Here is a 16,548-nt window from a genome sequence, read left to right as displayed (position 1 = left end):
GTATGATTTTTTGGGATTTTTTTGAATGAAATACGAACATAAAATGATAAAGGGACTGTATGCTAGGTTCAGACTATCACAAAAGTTAAAATGAAAACTAACAAAGCAATAATACACGCATGATATACTAGAAACTATACTAGTAGGATGCATTTAATACAAAAACAGAATGATGATGATGATATGATGCAGCTGAATCAGGGAGGCATTCATTTAGTTTGATGTTCACCGTAGAAAAGGGGATTCGGTCCATTTGCTTGGACGAATCATCTATTTCACTTGGCTCTTGGAATCAAAACTCATATGGTGAGTTTATACCCTTTACACATTCAGTCCGAACTTGAGCTTCACCTTTATATCTCCAGCCATCGTCTTTAAGGTATCCTCATCTTAAATATCGAATATATAAATCTGGCAAAATGAGCGGGGCTGGTGTTACCTTGGTACTGCCAATGGCGATGGAGGGCGATCATTGGTACTTAGCTATTGCGCAGCTGCTGAGGGGGGGGGGGGAGAAGAAGGAGGGAAAAGTTCAGCTCCTCCATGCCTGACTACTCCTTGATGGTTTGGCTATTCCTTAGAGGCCTGCTAAAAGATGGGAGGAAGAAAGAAGAAATTTCGATGGAGGCATGTTGTGAGAGAGAGATTAAGAGAAGAAATGAGGGCTTCAAAAGGTGTTGGTTTGCTGGGGTGCTGGGCTAATGGAGATCTTCAGAACAAGAGCGCATGATCTCTCAGGAAGGGCGTGTGTGGCCCTTTTAAAGAGCTGGCTACTTCTTAGGAAAAGCAAAAAGCAATTTTGCTTTTCCTAATTTGTAGGAAGAGAAGGAGGGGGCAAGTTGGCTCATTTTGAAATTTTGAAATCTTGTTTTGCTTTTTCTAAAGAGGAGTCCAAATGTGGCTTCACCTCAAGGTGGGAGCCCACATTGTTTATAAAATAAAAGAAAAGGAGGGCTCTGGAGAGGCGCCACCTCAGAGGGGGATTTGAAAATTTTTAAAATCATTTTGCTTTTTCTAAAATCATGTCAAAGTGCTACTTTTAAGGACCTCCTAGAGTGGCGCCACCTCATGGTGGAACGCCCCCCCCCCCCCCCCCCCTCTTCCTAGGTGTTTTTGAAATTCAAACATTACATTTGTTTTTTTTTCTGAAGGGAGGCATATGTTGTGCCACCTCAGGGTGGCCCCCACACTGCCACATGGCACATAGGAGTGAGGAGCACCAGATGGCGCCACCTCAATGGCAAGACTCCTAATTTTTGGGATTTTGATCTAAAGCATTTTTCTTTTGAAGAAAGACACATGTGGCACCACTTCAGGCTGGCCCCCACATTGCCATGTTATAAGGCGAGCGAGTGAACACCGAAGTGTCATGAAGGGCTCAACCAAAAACTAGGGCGAGATACCATTTTTAAGAACACATATACTGCGTGTACAACATATATATCTGGCGATAGTTTCGAGGCGAGCGGTTAACACCGAAGTGTCTCAAAGGGCTCAACCAAGAACTAGGGTCAGATACTACTTCAAAAGGTATATACTATATACAAACAAGCGAATACTTGAGAGAGAGAGAGATCAACGAAAAGAACTTACTTCAAATTGCGGAAGAAACGACTCTGAGGTGCTTCATTTGCTTCTAAGACTTCGATCATCCTTTCAAACGATCAAACTAGGTCAGATGAGGTCAACCTAGTTGAGAAAGAGGTAGAGCAGGTCAAGCTGCTCAACCTAAGTGGTTTGAACCAAACTGGGTTCGGTCCAAGTCAATTGGGTTCAGCAGGTTCGAACTTAGCCCAAGCAGGCTAGGTCTGGGTTCAGAAAATCAAACCAAGATTTAGGACAAAAAGGGACTTTGACTTTAACTTCAAACCCAACTAGGTTTAAGTCAAGTCAACTGGGTTTGGACTAGGTCAAGTGGTTTAAGACCAAGTCAGGTGGGTTAGGCTCACTGGGGGAGGTTCTAAAGAGAGAAAAGGGGAGGGGGCGATTTTTATAAAAGGAGAGAGAGAGGGCACCTCTATTTATAGCCCATGAAACTTGAGCCCCAAGTTTTCCTTTTTACCATTTTGCCCTTTTTCAAAAAGAATATTCTATGGAATATGCTTTTTCAAAAGGAATATCCTATGGAATATGCAATAGAATATTCCTTGGAATATCCTATAGAATATTCTGTGGAATATTCTTTAGATATTTTTTGAAGAATATTTTTGTGGGTCCCACCAAGATTCCCACGGGTCCCACATAAATCTCAGGTTTTCAGCAATTTTTTTTCAAAAAATTTTGAGTACGCCATTTTCTTCGTATCGACGTAACTAAGAAAGTTGGCTCGTGGAAATCTCTTGATTTCGTTCAGGTAGGAAGTTATGACTTCCATAGAGTTTGAGTATATATTCGTGAAGCGATGAATATCCTAAGTATGTCTGGTTCGTTGGAATTGATTCGATTCGCATATCAATTGAATATGTTGTTTTCAGATAAAAATGTCTCATGAATTTTATTCAGAACTTGTCTGAAAAATTGTGGGTCTTACAATGCACGTGCTACAAGTCTAAGTAACAACGGAGTAAGTAACAAGTGTAATCGGATACAACAATAAAATGAGGAAACTAAGCAACAACGTACAATGAGCAATACAGGAACAAGAGCAGAACTAACATAAGCAAGCAAACAACTAAAGTATGTCAGTCTGTTTGGTTAGTAATTATGTTCTTCTGATTACTCCTTCGGGTACACGAAGGAACCTCGCATTTTATGAGCCATGCACCCGACGTTTGTTATTCAATTTCTAATGTGGTAACCGGGGATGTTACAGACCGAGTCAACCACCTACGTGCAACGCGCAACTGGGAGAAACCTTTCACAGAGATAAAGGATTGCAATCTGTACTACTGTAGTAGTAGAGGTCCCTTAAAAGGGGTAACCTCGACCTCCCTAACTCTGAGTGATTGGAGGTCAATAGATGCTACAACTCCTACAAACAAAAGTGTCGTAATAACGACGTGTCACTAAGGGTTGTACCATCCACCCTCTCCCTAGGTGAACCATTTTCGTGAATTGGGCGCGACAGGTTTATTTTACTTAGGCTCATCAAGTCATACCTCCTCTCAAGGTATTTATGCCTCGTGGTCCTCGCGGGGTACGCAAACGAGGACTTATCCTGCCCATTTACATGCTTAGCCTCACACGGCCACAGAAGAGTACATCGCCTATGAAGACGATCACAACACCATTTTTATTTTTATTCCTAGGGTATCATAATATGTGAGCTCTCTCACAAACATGGGGCCATCGCCCAAAGACTCCAGTCGAGTCGAAAACCTGAACAGGTATTCTGTGTTATAGACTTATGGTGTTCCAATTTTCAAGTGTATATCACGTCGAGTGTGTAGCACGCCTTTGGTGCAGAACACAGTCATCAATATATGAACATGAGATAAAATTTCTAAGTTCAAAGCTTCATCCCCTTCTTCAGGCAGAGTCGGTCCAGCTGACAAAAATTGGAAATCAATATTGAAAATTATCCAGATTGTTTTCCTGAGAAAACATTTTGAAATTCAGATCCTTTGGGGTTAAAACGAGAGGAATTGGCAATTTGAAGACTCGGGGGTTTGAAATCAATTTTGAAAGAGTTAAAACTTGAATCTGGATTGAAAATTTTGAAAATCAGGAGTTTTGGACCTCGAAATGACATGTTGTGCAGTGAAATGATATAAAAAGCCTATGTGACGGGAAATGTAATTCTGAATCAGGAATTGGAGATTCCCATCTCCTGGTATGAACAAGACTTTGAAAATTCATGATTGGAGGTGACTTCTAAGCTAAATATGGAAATTCTGAGAATTGTAGATGAAATTTGGACTTTTGTAAGGTTTAGGCTCAGAAATTAACCATTTTGCCCTTAGGACAGACTGTGATGAGTGCTTAGAAGTATTGTGGGAGGTGAGTGAAAATTTGGGGTGTTTACACTTGGGCCATAGCCAGGCCATACACAATTGACTTAGTCTTTACGAAAAAGCGGTTTTGTGCAAAAGCGAAGCCTTTCCAATAGGGTCTTCATTCGTCAAGCAAAATCTTGATTGATGAGTGGTAAGGAAATCACATCGGTGATTTGTAGTTGATCTCCATTTGAATGCTCATTTACGCACCATATATGTAATATAAGCAGAAGCTTGTGCTTTATATAGCGGCGGCATAAAGGAAATTCATATACTTATTGTTTGGGGTGTCTAACTGAACGAAATATTCAACATATATATTTGTAGAAAGCAAGAGCCTTGGCGTCATTCAATGCGACGATGTAAGTTAAATGCGTAATTGAAAGTGCATAATCAGTAATTGTAGAAAGCAGGGAGCCTTGGCATCATACGACGCAACGGCAAATGGTAAATTACCCCAGCCTTGGCGATATGAGATGCCACGATCATTTCTAGATGATATACAATAAGTTTGATATCCAACGATAGTTATAAGGCGAGCGAGTGAACACCGAAGTGTTCTGAAGGGCTCAACCAAAAACTAGGGCGAGATACCATTTTTAAGAACGCATATACTGCGTATTCAACATATATATCTGACGATAGTTACGAGGCGAGCGGTTGAACACCGAAGTGTCCCAAAGGGCTCAACCAAGAACTAGGGTCAGATATTACTTAAGAAAGTATATGCTATATACAAACAAACGAATACTTGAGAGAGATGGATCAACGAAGTGAACTTACTTCAAATTGCGGAAGAAACGACTCTGAGGTGCTTCGTCTGCTTCAAAGACTTCGATCATCCTTTCGAATGATCAAACTCGGTCAGATGATCTCGACCTAGTTGAGAAAGAGGTAGAGCAGGTCAAGCTACTCAACCCTAGTGGTTTGAACCAAACTGGGTTCGGTCCAAGTCAACTGGGTTCAGCAGGTTCGAAATTAGCACAAGCAAGCTAGGTCTGGGTTCAGAAAATCAAACCAAGAATTAGGATAAAAAGAGACTTTGACTTTGACTTCAAACCCAACTAGGTTTAAGTCAAGTCAAGTCAACTGGGTTTGGACCAGATCAAGTGGTTTCAGACCAGGTAAGGCAGGCTCAGACCAGGTCAGGTTGGCTCAGACCAAGTCAGGTGGGCTAGGCTCACTGGGGGAGGTTCTAGAGAGAGAAAAGGAGAGGGGGCGATTTTTATAAAAGGAGAGAGAGAGGGCACCACTATTTATAGCCCAGGAAACTTGAGCCCCAAGTTTCTCTTTTTACCATTTTGCCCTTTTTCAAAAGGAATATTCTATGGAATATGCTTTTTCAAAAGGAATATCCTATGGAATATGTTGTAGAATATTCCTTGAAATATCGTATGGAATATTGTGTAGAATATTCTTTAGATATTTTTTGAAGAATATTTTTGTGGGTCCCACCAAGATTCCCACGGGTCCCACATAAATCTCAGGTTTTCAGCAATTTTTTTCCAAAAAAATTTGAGTACGCCATTTTCTTTGTATCGACGTAACTAAGAAAGTTGGCTTGTGGAAATCTCTTGATTTCGTTTAGGTAGGAAGTTATGACTTCCACAGAGTTTGAGTATATATTCGTGAAGCGATGAATATCCTAAGTATGTCTGGTTCGTTGGAATTGATTCGATTTGCATATCAATTGAATATGTTGTTTTGAGATAAAAATGTCTCATGAATTTTATTCAGAACTTGTTTGAAAAATTGTGGGTCTTATAGTGCATGTGCTACAAGTCTAAGTAACAACGGAGTAAGTAACAAGTGTAACTGGCTACAACAATAAAATGAGGAAACTAAGCAACAATGTACAACGAGCAAGACAGGAACAAGAGCAAAACTAACATAAGCAAGCAAACAACTAAAGTATGTCAGTCTGTTTGGTTAGCAATTATGTTCTTCTGATTACTCCTTCGGGTACGTGAAGGAACCTCGCATTTTATGAGCCATGCACCCGGCGTCTGTTATTCAATTTCTAATGTGGTAACCGGGGATGCTACAGACCGAGTCAACCACCTGCGTGCAGCGCGCAACTGGGAGAAACCTTTCGCAGGGATAAAGGATTGCAATCTGTACTACTGCAGTAGTAGAGGTCCCTTAAAAGGGGTAACCTCGACCTCCCTAACTCTGAGTAATTGGAGGTCAATAGATGCTACAACTCCTACAAACAAAAGTGTCGTAATAACGATGTGTCACTCAGAGTTGTACCATCCACCCTCTCCCTGGGTGAACCATTTTCGTGAATGGGGCGCGACAGGTTTATCTTACTTAGGCTCATCAAGTCATACCTCCTCTCAAGATATTTATGCCTCGTTGTCTTCGCGGGGTACGCAAACGAGGACTTTTCCTGCCCATTTACATGCTCAGCCTCACACGGCCACAAAAGAGTACATCGCCTATGAAGACGATCACAACACCATTTTTGGTTTTATTCCTAGGGTATCACAATATGTGAGCTCTCTCACAAACATGGGGCCATCGCCCAAAGACTCCAGTCGAGTCGAAAACCTCAACAGGTATTCTGTGCTATACACTTATGGTGTTCCAATTTTCAAGTGTATATCGCGTCGAGTGTGTAGCACGCCTTTGGTGCAGAATATAGTCATCAATATATGAACATGAACCAACAACAACACTCGACAAACTAGAACCAGCAACATACGTGTCATGATGTGCCAACGTACACGTGCAAAACAAGTAAAGCCACAAAGTCTCAATCATTCGCATAGGTATTGAGCAAGAGCAACGATACTAACATATATTTATGAAATAGCACATTTCACTATTTTTTGACCGATACGAGGCTCAAAATGTAAATTCAATCATGATTGCATGTGCAATGAGTATCCAAAGTTTTGAATATGAATTTCCCAAGTACGCGTATTTCAAACGCTATACGTTTGCTCGTTACACGTAGTGAGAACATTCGCATAGAGAGTTCGCGATGTCAACACCCATGAGTGTTGGAAATGAAATCTAGCATAATCCCATGGGTATGAGAATTACATTAGCGTTCCCAAACGGGCTTCTGCACTTGTCAACACTATTGGTGCTCGAATGATAAAATTTGTTGAAACGTCCAATGGGAGTGGGAATGTACACGTAAGCAGATAGAATAACACATGCCATAAGCTTAACACATCGCTGTCATGACAGGACAACGAGGCAGGGGTATCCAACGCCCAAGTTCGCAACTTTCTTTCCTTGTCCAATATTTCCCTTTCTTGTTTTGTGCTAGTTGCTTTGCCTTGCTGGTTGGCTGCAAGGAGGGAGAGTTGCAGCTGCCTGCTAAGCTCCCAAGGGATGGTCAGCTCGGTCTGGTCCCAGTGGGATCAGACTCGGCTAGGCTCACTCTCACCTTGGTCTGAACCCAAGGTGGTTTTGACCAAGCGGGTGCCACCAAGGGGAACCGGCTGGTGGTGTCCCAGCCGACCTAGGGGCAAGATCGTAGGGTTCGGTTCTTCGAACCAAACCCCACATGGTCTAAGGAATTATGTCTGAGCCCAAAAAATAGCTCAAACCATGGGCTGCTAATTGGGTGTAGCCCAGACCAAGGTTGGCAACAAGGCTACCCGGGAGCCCTAGCACCCGGTACCAACATGGCGCCAAGGCAAACCATGGTAAAGGTGGGGTCTGTCTTTTGACTGGGCCACAAGACTGAAGCCCACCTTGGTCTGCACCCTAAGTGCAAACCAGGTGCTGCTATCATGCAGCTGGTCCATAGGCCGAAACCACAGCCCACCTGGGTGCACTAGCACCCAGCTAGGCATTGGCGAGCCCCAAGGTGGGTGCTTGGCTGAGGAAAACGCCTAGTGGGCAGGTCCAAAGTCCGACCAGCATGGTGTGGTCTGGGAGTGACCAGACCCAGCTGAGTCACAGGAGGAGTCTTTGGTCTAAACCCAAGGGGGGTTCGGACTTGGGTAGCAGGCTAAGCCTGCGCCCAAGGGGTGCGACTAGCACCCGGCTAAGGTGGGGGCAGACCTTGACAGCACGGTCTGGACCCTGTGGGACCTGACCCTGCTGTGTCAAACGAAGAGGGGGTGTGTTGTTGGGTGTGTATCTCTGGTCTGAACCGGGAAAGGGTCCAGACCAGGGCTACAGGTCATGGTCTGCGCCCTAAATGTGGGTGCGCCAAAGCCAAAAACCCCGGTGTCGTGTGCACGAGGTTCCTTGTTGCTACCAAGCAACCGAAGGGGGAAGTGGTCCCCAACCTTGGCCCCACTCGGTGAGTGGGTCACTCAAGTGGGTTTGGGTCCTGAAATGGCCCAGACCACCCTGCTACAAAGTGAAGGCCGCAGTAGCCCAGCTGGGGTTGCTGCGGTGGCTAGGTCATGGCGCACAAGGTAAGGAGCATGGGTGGCCGGACTGACCATCCCTTGGTCAGTCTGGGACCCTGCTGCAATGGTTGCAACAGCCACCAACAAGAGCCATCGGGCCCCAAATGAAGAAAATATAATACCTAGGCTAGCTACGAAGGAGTCCAGCCCGGCTGCCAACAAGCTCAGCTCGACTAAGGGCGTTTCCCACCAAGGATAAAGAAAAAGGAAATGCACTTCAAAGAAGCAACAAAAAGGGAAAACATGCTACAATGCAATGGAGCAAAAATGAAAGAAGGAAAAGAAACAAAAATACTTCAACTCAACATATCCATGGCTTGATGCCACTACGAATCTACTTGCATATAACGAGTGCAAGCCGGTCTTGAGACCCGTTGCCTGCTTCACATGCTTTTCAAAAAAAGAAATGATGTGGGGAAGGTAGATCACCTTGGGAAGGAGTGGATCTTCTTCCAGCTGGGGGTTGGTTCCACACACACACAGCAAGATGGAACAAAAAAAATGGTGAAGGAAAAGAGAAGAGAGAGGAGAAAAAGGGGTGTCCTTTCTTTCTCTCTCATCCCCCTCCTCTACCCTTTATAAAAAGGAGTCAAGAGAGATGGAGGGCTGGGAGATTGGAGGGAGAGATGGAGGGCTCTCCAGCTCCACCCCCCCCCTCTCTAAGGTCTAAGGTTGACACTCAAGGTTAGACCTTGAGGGGCCAACCACTCCCAACTACTCCCCTTTATTCAAGGGGGGTTGTCCCTTGACTTTTCAAAGGCACACATAAATGCAAATCTTTTCAATTTTATTTTTTTTTAACCTACATTAAATGTAGCATGGGATACACCCTAATGTGTGCCCAAGCTACTTTAGAAGTCGTTGGCTTATGCCAACCACTTCCTATAATTCCAAAAACCACCCTCAAGTTTGCCTATTTTATTTTTTTCAAAAACTCCCTATTAAATGCATTGTTTTGAATTTTATTATTTTAATTTTTTCTAAGGTAGCATGGGATGAGCTCATGCTCACGTGGGCCCTATGCTAACCACTTTATTAAAAAACCAAAACAAGCTTCCTTTTTGAAATTTTTGAAAAACCTCACTTAGATTTTATAAAATTCCTATTTGATTGTTTTAAAACCCTAATTGCTTTTTATCTTGAATTTGGGTTTCAAATCCTTAAATGTCCCATATATATATTATATTTCATGAATAAAAACCTACATTTTGAAATTGTTTCTTTAAATTTCATTCCACACAAATTTCGCTCTCGTTATGACTCATATCTTATCGATATACCCTTTTCCACTAATTCACATGAAATAATGAGTTTTTTTCCTTTTTTAGGTTGCAAATTTGAGGAGTGACTAATTAGATATATTATAAATTTAATTTAGAAATATTGGAATTTAATTTGTCGTGGTTTGCTCTTAATCATTTCGTATATCATGATTACGCGATTTAGGACCTCCTATAATTATATATGCATAACTACAAAAAATTCTCGCGATAATATAAGAAATTGCCATCACTAAAACACATCACATATAATATTATCTCACAAACATCTAAAATGTGTGGAAGATGGGTGGATTAGACCTTGTTGCAGTTGAGTTTTTCATCCTGTAAGTTATAAGAATGCCCATATGTGAAGTTCCCTTTTTAATGCATTTTTGTTTCTTTTTATTTGATGCTTCTTTTGGTGTTTTTTTTTGTTTCCCTTCGACTCGTGCCGTGTCTGGGTGTCCCATGACCTCTCCATGGTCGTGTGGACCCCAAGCATTGTGGAGCAATCAGGTGGAGGGTGGCTGAAACTATAAGGCTCACGTTATTTCTGAGATAATATAATATAAAGTGTATTTCAGTGGAAGGAATTTCCTGAATGATTATGAGGATTTTTCATAAAGTCGCATATATATATATATAAATATATATGCACTTATGGTTATACAAGGTCCTAAATCACGTAAATAAGATGTACAAAGCGATTGTGGGCAAACCATGACAAATTAAACTCCGATGATCCTAAATTAAATTCATAATATATCTAATTAGTCACTCCTCGAATTTGGGACCTAAACAAGGAAAAAACCTCGTTATTTCATTTGAATTAGTGGAAAGGGTATATCAATAAGATATGAGTCATAACGAGAGCGAAATTCAGAGGAAATGAAAATTTAAAGAAACAATTTCAAAATGTAGGTTTTATTTCATGAAATATAAATTAAATATGGGACATTTAAGGATTTGAAACCCAAATTCAAAATAAAAAGCAATTAGGGTTTTTAAAACAGTTAAATTGGAATTTTTCAAACAAACAAAGAGGTTTTTCAAAAACCTCAAAAAGGGAAGTTTGTTTTGGGAATTTAAATGAAATGGTTAGCATGGGCCCAAGTGAGCATGAGTGCAGCCCATGCTACCTTGAAAAAAAAAATGGATTTAAAAAAAAAAAGAATATTCAAACTAATTAAAAAAAAATCAAAACAGGGGTTGGTTTTTGGAATTTTAGAAGGTGGTTGGCAAAAGCCAACGAATTTCCAAGTAGCTTGGGTGCACCATACGGTGCAGCCCATGCTACATTAATAATTATGAAAAAAAAATATATTATAAGCTTTAAAAAAGGTGTTGAAAAAAAAAAGGAAAGGTCAAAGGAAGAAGACAAACTCCCCTTGAATCAAGGGGAGTGGTTGGCCCCTCAAGGTCTAACCTAGAGGGTCAACCATAGAGAGGGGGGGCGGGGGTGGCGTGGAGCTGGAGAGCCCTCCAACTCTCTTGTCTCCTCTTTATAAAGGGTAGAGGAGGGGAATGAGAGAGAGAAAAAAAGGGCGCCCCTTTTTTTTTCCTCTCTCCTCTCTTTCCCTTCACCATTTTTTTTTCCCTCTTGCTGAGAGAGTGTGTGTGTGTGTGTGTTAGTGTGTGGCACCAACCCCCAGATGAAAGAAGATCCATCTTTTTTCCCAAGGTGAGTTTTCTATTCTTAAATTTCATTTTTTTTTGGATTAGCATATGGTTCATGCCCTTTTTCATAAAACTCATTTGCATACATTGTAGGCAAATGATTTTGTGGTGAATTAGATCCACTAATGCTTTCTATACTCTTTCCTTTTTGTCTTTCGTTATTTTGATGGTTTGGCTTTTCGAATGTTCGTATTTTTTAATGGATTTCGGTTGAATGGTGGCACGGTTGGGCAGGACTCCTTTGCAGCTAGCCTAGGCCTTATATTTCTTTATTTGGGGCCCCATGGCCCTTGTTGGTGGCTGCTGCAACCATGGCAGTAGGGTCCCGGACCGACCAAGGGATAGTCAGTCCGGGCCACCCATGTTCCTTCCCTTGTGCGCCATGACCAAGCCACTGCAGCAACGCCAGCTGGGCTGTTGCGGCCCTCACGTTGTAGCAGGGTGGTCTGACCCATTTCGGGACCTAGACTCACCTGAGTGACCCACTCATCGAGTGTGGTCATGGTTGGGGATCACCTCCTCCTTCAGTTGCCTTGTAGCAACGAGAAACCGGGTGCCAGTAGCACTCGGGTTTTGACTTGGGCGCACCCACTTTTGGGGCATAGGCTATGGCTGTAGCTTTGGTCAGAACATTTCCTAGGTTCAGACCAGGGGCACGCACACAACCCCTTGTCTTTTTGACCCAATTGGGCCTGACCCACCGTGGCATGGGTGGTAGCCGCACCCATTGGGCACACACCTTCAGCCCACCCGATAGTTGGGTGCAGGATGAAGCCTGCAACCCTGGTCCGAACCCTTTGGTTCAGACCAGGGATGCACCATTTTTGGACCAATCTGGGACTAGTTTGACATGGACCAGACCAAGCTGGCCTGCTTTGGTATGGCTCACTCGTACGATGCACTAGTCGCTCCAACCTTGGCGCCACTTTTGGGTAGCCTGTCGGCCTGTGTGCCGTGTGGTGGCCCTGCTGCTAAGTGCAACCCCTGGTCTGTTTAGACCAGAGATTGTGATGGATTTACGGTCTAGTCCCGAGGACCAGACCCCACCTTTTTCTCGGTTCACTTTGGGGCAGTGTTGGCGCCGGGTGCTAGGGTGCCCAAGCGGCCTTGCTGCCCCCTCCCCCCCCCCCCCCCCACCCCCGCCTTGCAATCTTGGCCGGGTCACACCCAGTTAGTAGCCCATGGTCTGAGCCATTTTCGGGCTAAGACCTGGTGCTTTTTAGACCACATGTGGTCAGGTCTGATGGACCAGACCCTACGGTCTTTGGATCGGCTGGAACACTGCCAATTGGTTCCTTTATGAGCGGCATTCACCTGGTCCGAACCACCCTTGGTTCAGACCAGGGTATAGATGAGTCCAACTGGGTCTGATCCCACTAGGACCAGACCTAGTTGAGCTCCCCTTGGGAGCTCAGCAGGCTGCTGCAACTCCTCCTCCTTGCCGCCAACCTGTAAGGCAAAGCAACTAGCTATAAAAGGAGAAAAGGGAAATAGTGGACAATGAAAGAAAGTTGCGAATTGGGCGTTTGATGCCCCGTGCTTCACGGTCCAGTCATGGAAGTGAAGTGCTGAACATATGGCATGTGTTATGCTATCCACTTACGTGTACATTCCCACCTTCGTCGGACATTTCAGTAGATGGCATCGTTCTTGCCCCGATAGTGTTGAAAAAGTGCGGCGACCCGTTTGGGAATGCTAATGTAATTCCCATATGTGTGGGAATATTTTAGAATTCATTTCCCAACGCTTGTATGTATGCTGATATTGCAAAATCCACATGCTTGTGGTTATGATATGCGTATTTGCCTATGTAGGATATTGCAAATGCACTTCCTTGGACATCATAATTTTTACTCGTATTCAAAGCATGTAATGAAACTATCTTTTCGACATAAATGCGAGCATGATTAAATTACACATATTTGAATATTTTATGAATGATGAATGTATCACGTACTTACACATTTTCATGTGCTGAAATGTGTTATCATAAATATGCATGAGTATCATCGTTTCAATTGTGAAACTTGTGCGAAAGATTGATAATATGTGTAGTATGGTTTCGCACGTGCACGTTGGCACATCCTGACACTCGTACTGTTTAGTACGTACCGAGAGTGGTACACCCAAATCTCGTGCTTGAGACTTTGAAAATGCACCAAAGGCAGGTTATACACTTGATGTGACACATGCATGAAACTTAAGCACCATGAGGGTATAGCACAGAATACCTGTTAAGGTTTTCGACTCGACTGGAGTCTTTGGGTGTTGGCCCCATGTTCGTGAGAGTGCTCACGTGTTGTGATACCCTAGAAATAAAAATGGTGTTGTGTTTGCCTTCACTGCGATGTGCTCTTTTGATGGCCGTGTGGGGCCGAGCACGTGAATGGGCAGGCCAAGTCCTCATTTGTGTATCATGTGGGGACCACGAGGCATATAAACCTCAAAAGGAGGTGTGATTGTCAAACCAGCCTAAGAAAGATAAATCGTCATGCCCCATTCACAAAATGGTTCACCCAGGGAGAGGGTGGATGGTACAGCCCTATATGACATATCTTTATTATAACACTTTTATTTGTAGGAGTTGTAGGCGTCCTTTGACCTCCAGTCACTCAGAGTTAGGGAGGTCAAGGTTACCCTTTTTAGGGACCTCTACTATTGCAATAGTACGGATTACAATCCTTTACCCCTGCAAAAGGTTTCTTCAAGTTGTGCGCTGCCTGTAGGTGGTTGACTCTGTCTGTAGCATTCTCGATTATCACATTAGAATATGAATAATAGACGCCGGGTGCATGGCTCAAAGAATGCGAGGTTCCTTCACGTACCCCAAAGGAGTAATCCGAGGAACATAATTACTAACCAAACAGACTGCCATACTTTAGTTGTTTGTTTGCTTACTTTGGTACTGCACTTGTTCCTATTTTACTCATTGTACCTTGTTGCTTAATTTTCTCATCATGTTCATAGTACTCTATTGTACTTGTTACTTACTTCGTTGTTGGTTAGACTTATAGCACGAGCACTTACTTGACACATGCACATGCACTTAAATTAAAATGTTTCTAACTGTTCCATCATGTTAGCTATAGACTATTACTTATAGCTCTTAAGATATATTTGTATCATGCTTCGTACTGTATGTTTTTCCTTTAAAATGATAATATATGGATGGTTTATCTCACCAACTCGCAAGAGTTCTGACCCCATTTTATGGGGATACAGGTGATGAACAGGTTCAGTGACGATGCGACGATGCACAGTTGGAGGCTTGGGACCCACACTTAGCTGCAAATCTTGGCTTCTTCTTGTTTTGGGGTTTGAGGAGATTTTCCTCTCGTTTTGAGAGACTTGTTGTATTGATGTATAATGTCTCATTTTGTAAAACTTTTTGGCACTGTATATATTGGACTTGATGTTGGCTTGTATCACTTACTGTAGCCTGCTCAGACTTGCGACCTTTGTTTACCCCTTTCCTTGTTGTACTTCCACTATTTGATTTAAATTCACATCTCAAAAAAAAATATTTTTTTTACTCAAAAACCAAAGATTTTTCCAAGGTCGGGGTTTGGGGCGTCACAGGAACACTCTCTCTCAGCCGTGAGTGCAAGGGTGGCCTTCTTTTCCAGCACCCTAGCTTGTAAAGACAAAAAAAGAAGAAAGAAATCACATTTATATTTTTTTTTGGTGGGTTTCTCCTTTCATTTCCAGATTCAGGCTCCATGCTGAGTGACCCAGACCAGGGTCTGAACTATGTGGCTCAGACCAGGTCAGTCTGACCACTATCATGGCCCTGACTGACCTTATATGGATCAGACCCAGGTGCATTTCTTAGCCTTTGGGGGCGGTTTCCACATGGCAGGCGCACCACTCGGCTTGGCCGAGTTGGGTGCAGCCCAGACACCCCTAGTGCGGCCCAGCATGACCCTGCTACACTTTGCTGGCACCTGCCTTAAACCCCGAATGCTCCCAACCTCGCTTTTCCCTTCCATTCTCCCTGTTTCCCAGCCGAACCATGCAATCCTAGCTGTATGTGGGCTGCAGCCGTTACGACACAAACTGGCGCACATCCGGTTGCACCTTTCTGTTAGTTTGGCACCTGGCAACGCCCAGTAGGTTGCACACTACTACAACACTAAAGTGTTGTGTTAGACAACATTTGCTTACTGCACCTTTCCCGCGAACACCCTGCTTGTGGCAGCACCCCGGTGGCTGCCATTTCGCTACAGAAGTATGCAGACATGGCAGCATACCTTGCTATGTTCCTTTTGGCAAGTTTTGTGCATGTGCACAACAACTTTTTTGCAGTAGTGCACTTGCTGGTGGCAGTTAGCAGACTGTGTTCCTCCCTGCACACTTGCAGTGCATAGCCACAAAGGGTGCTGCATTTTTCCTATGCAATTTGCACACGCTTGCCAGCAAATGGTTTGTCACAAATTTTGTATGCATTTGGCACTCGTTTGGCAGCACAAAGCTGCTGCGGTTTTCCTGTGTCGTAGGCGCTTTTGAGCATGCACCTCGGCTGCCACAATGGCAGTAAGAGCGTGGTTGTGACAACACCTTATGTGTTGTGTTTCCCGACAACAAGTTGTACTTGATAGCAGCCCCACGTTGCAACATGACAGCATGCTTTGGGCTGCAATCTCCTTCTGAAGTGATGCCATGTGGCAGCACTCCTTCTGTTGCATATTCCTCGTTGTTCTAGCTGCTTCGTGGCAGCGTACTTCAAGCTGCACAACTCTGCAATTTTTTACACCTTTAGGGTAGCACAAAGCCGCTGCAAGCTGCTATATGTTTGGCTGCATTTTAACATGCAACCTTATGCCAGAAATGAGGATTTTGGCAGCCCCCTTGTCACTGCATTTCATCCATAAGTGTCGTGCAACAGCAACCCATTTGTTTGTTGTGTTTTGCTTCAGCACTGTGCCGGTTGGGCAGCATCTTGTTGTTGCTCTTTTTCAAGACGTTGGCAGCAACTTGTTTGTTGTATATCTTGGGCAGAAATGTCTTCCATATCTTCGAGCTCCCTGAAGGTTGGCACTCTTGGGCAGCTATGTAAGATCCGCGAAATTTCTGAGAAAAATAATCAAATTGTAGTGAAAATTTCAAATTTTATGTATGAGCCTTTGTGTTTATATATGTATATGAATGCAAACATAAATATATGGGTATACATATGTGTAAACCTAGAGCATATACATACGTGTGTATATATATATAATCGATTAATATCAAACCCTTGAGATTTTATAAGGATCGATTGTATTAAAAGAATTTCCTTTTTCAAAATATTTT

The sequence above is a fragment of the Nuphar pumila genome, chromosome 1, assembly GCF_984573655.1.
Source record: "Nuphar pumila chromosome 1, dmNupPumi1.hap1.1, whole genome shotgun sequence".
Taxonomy (NCBI): Eukaryota; Viridiplantae; Streptophyta; class Magnoliopsida; order Nymphaeales; family Nymphaeaceae; genus Nuphar; species Nuphar pumila.
Note: the sequence above shows the minus strand (reverse complement) of the source record.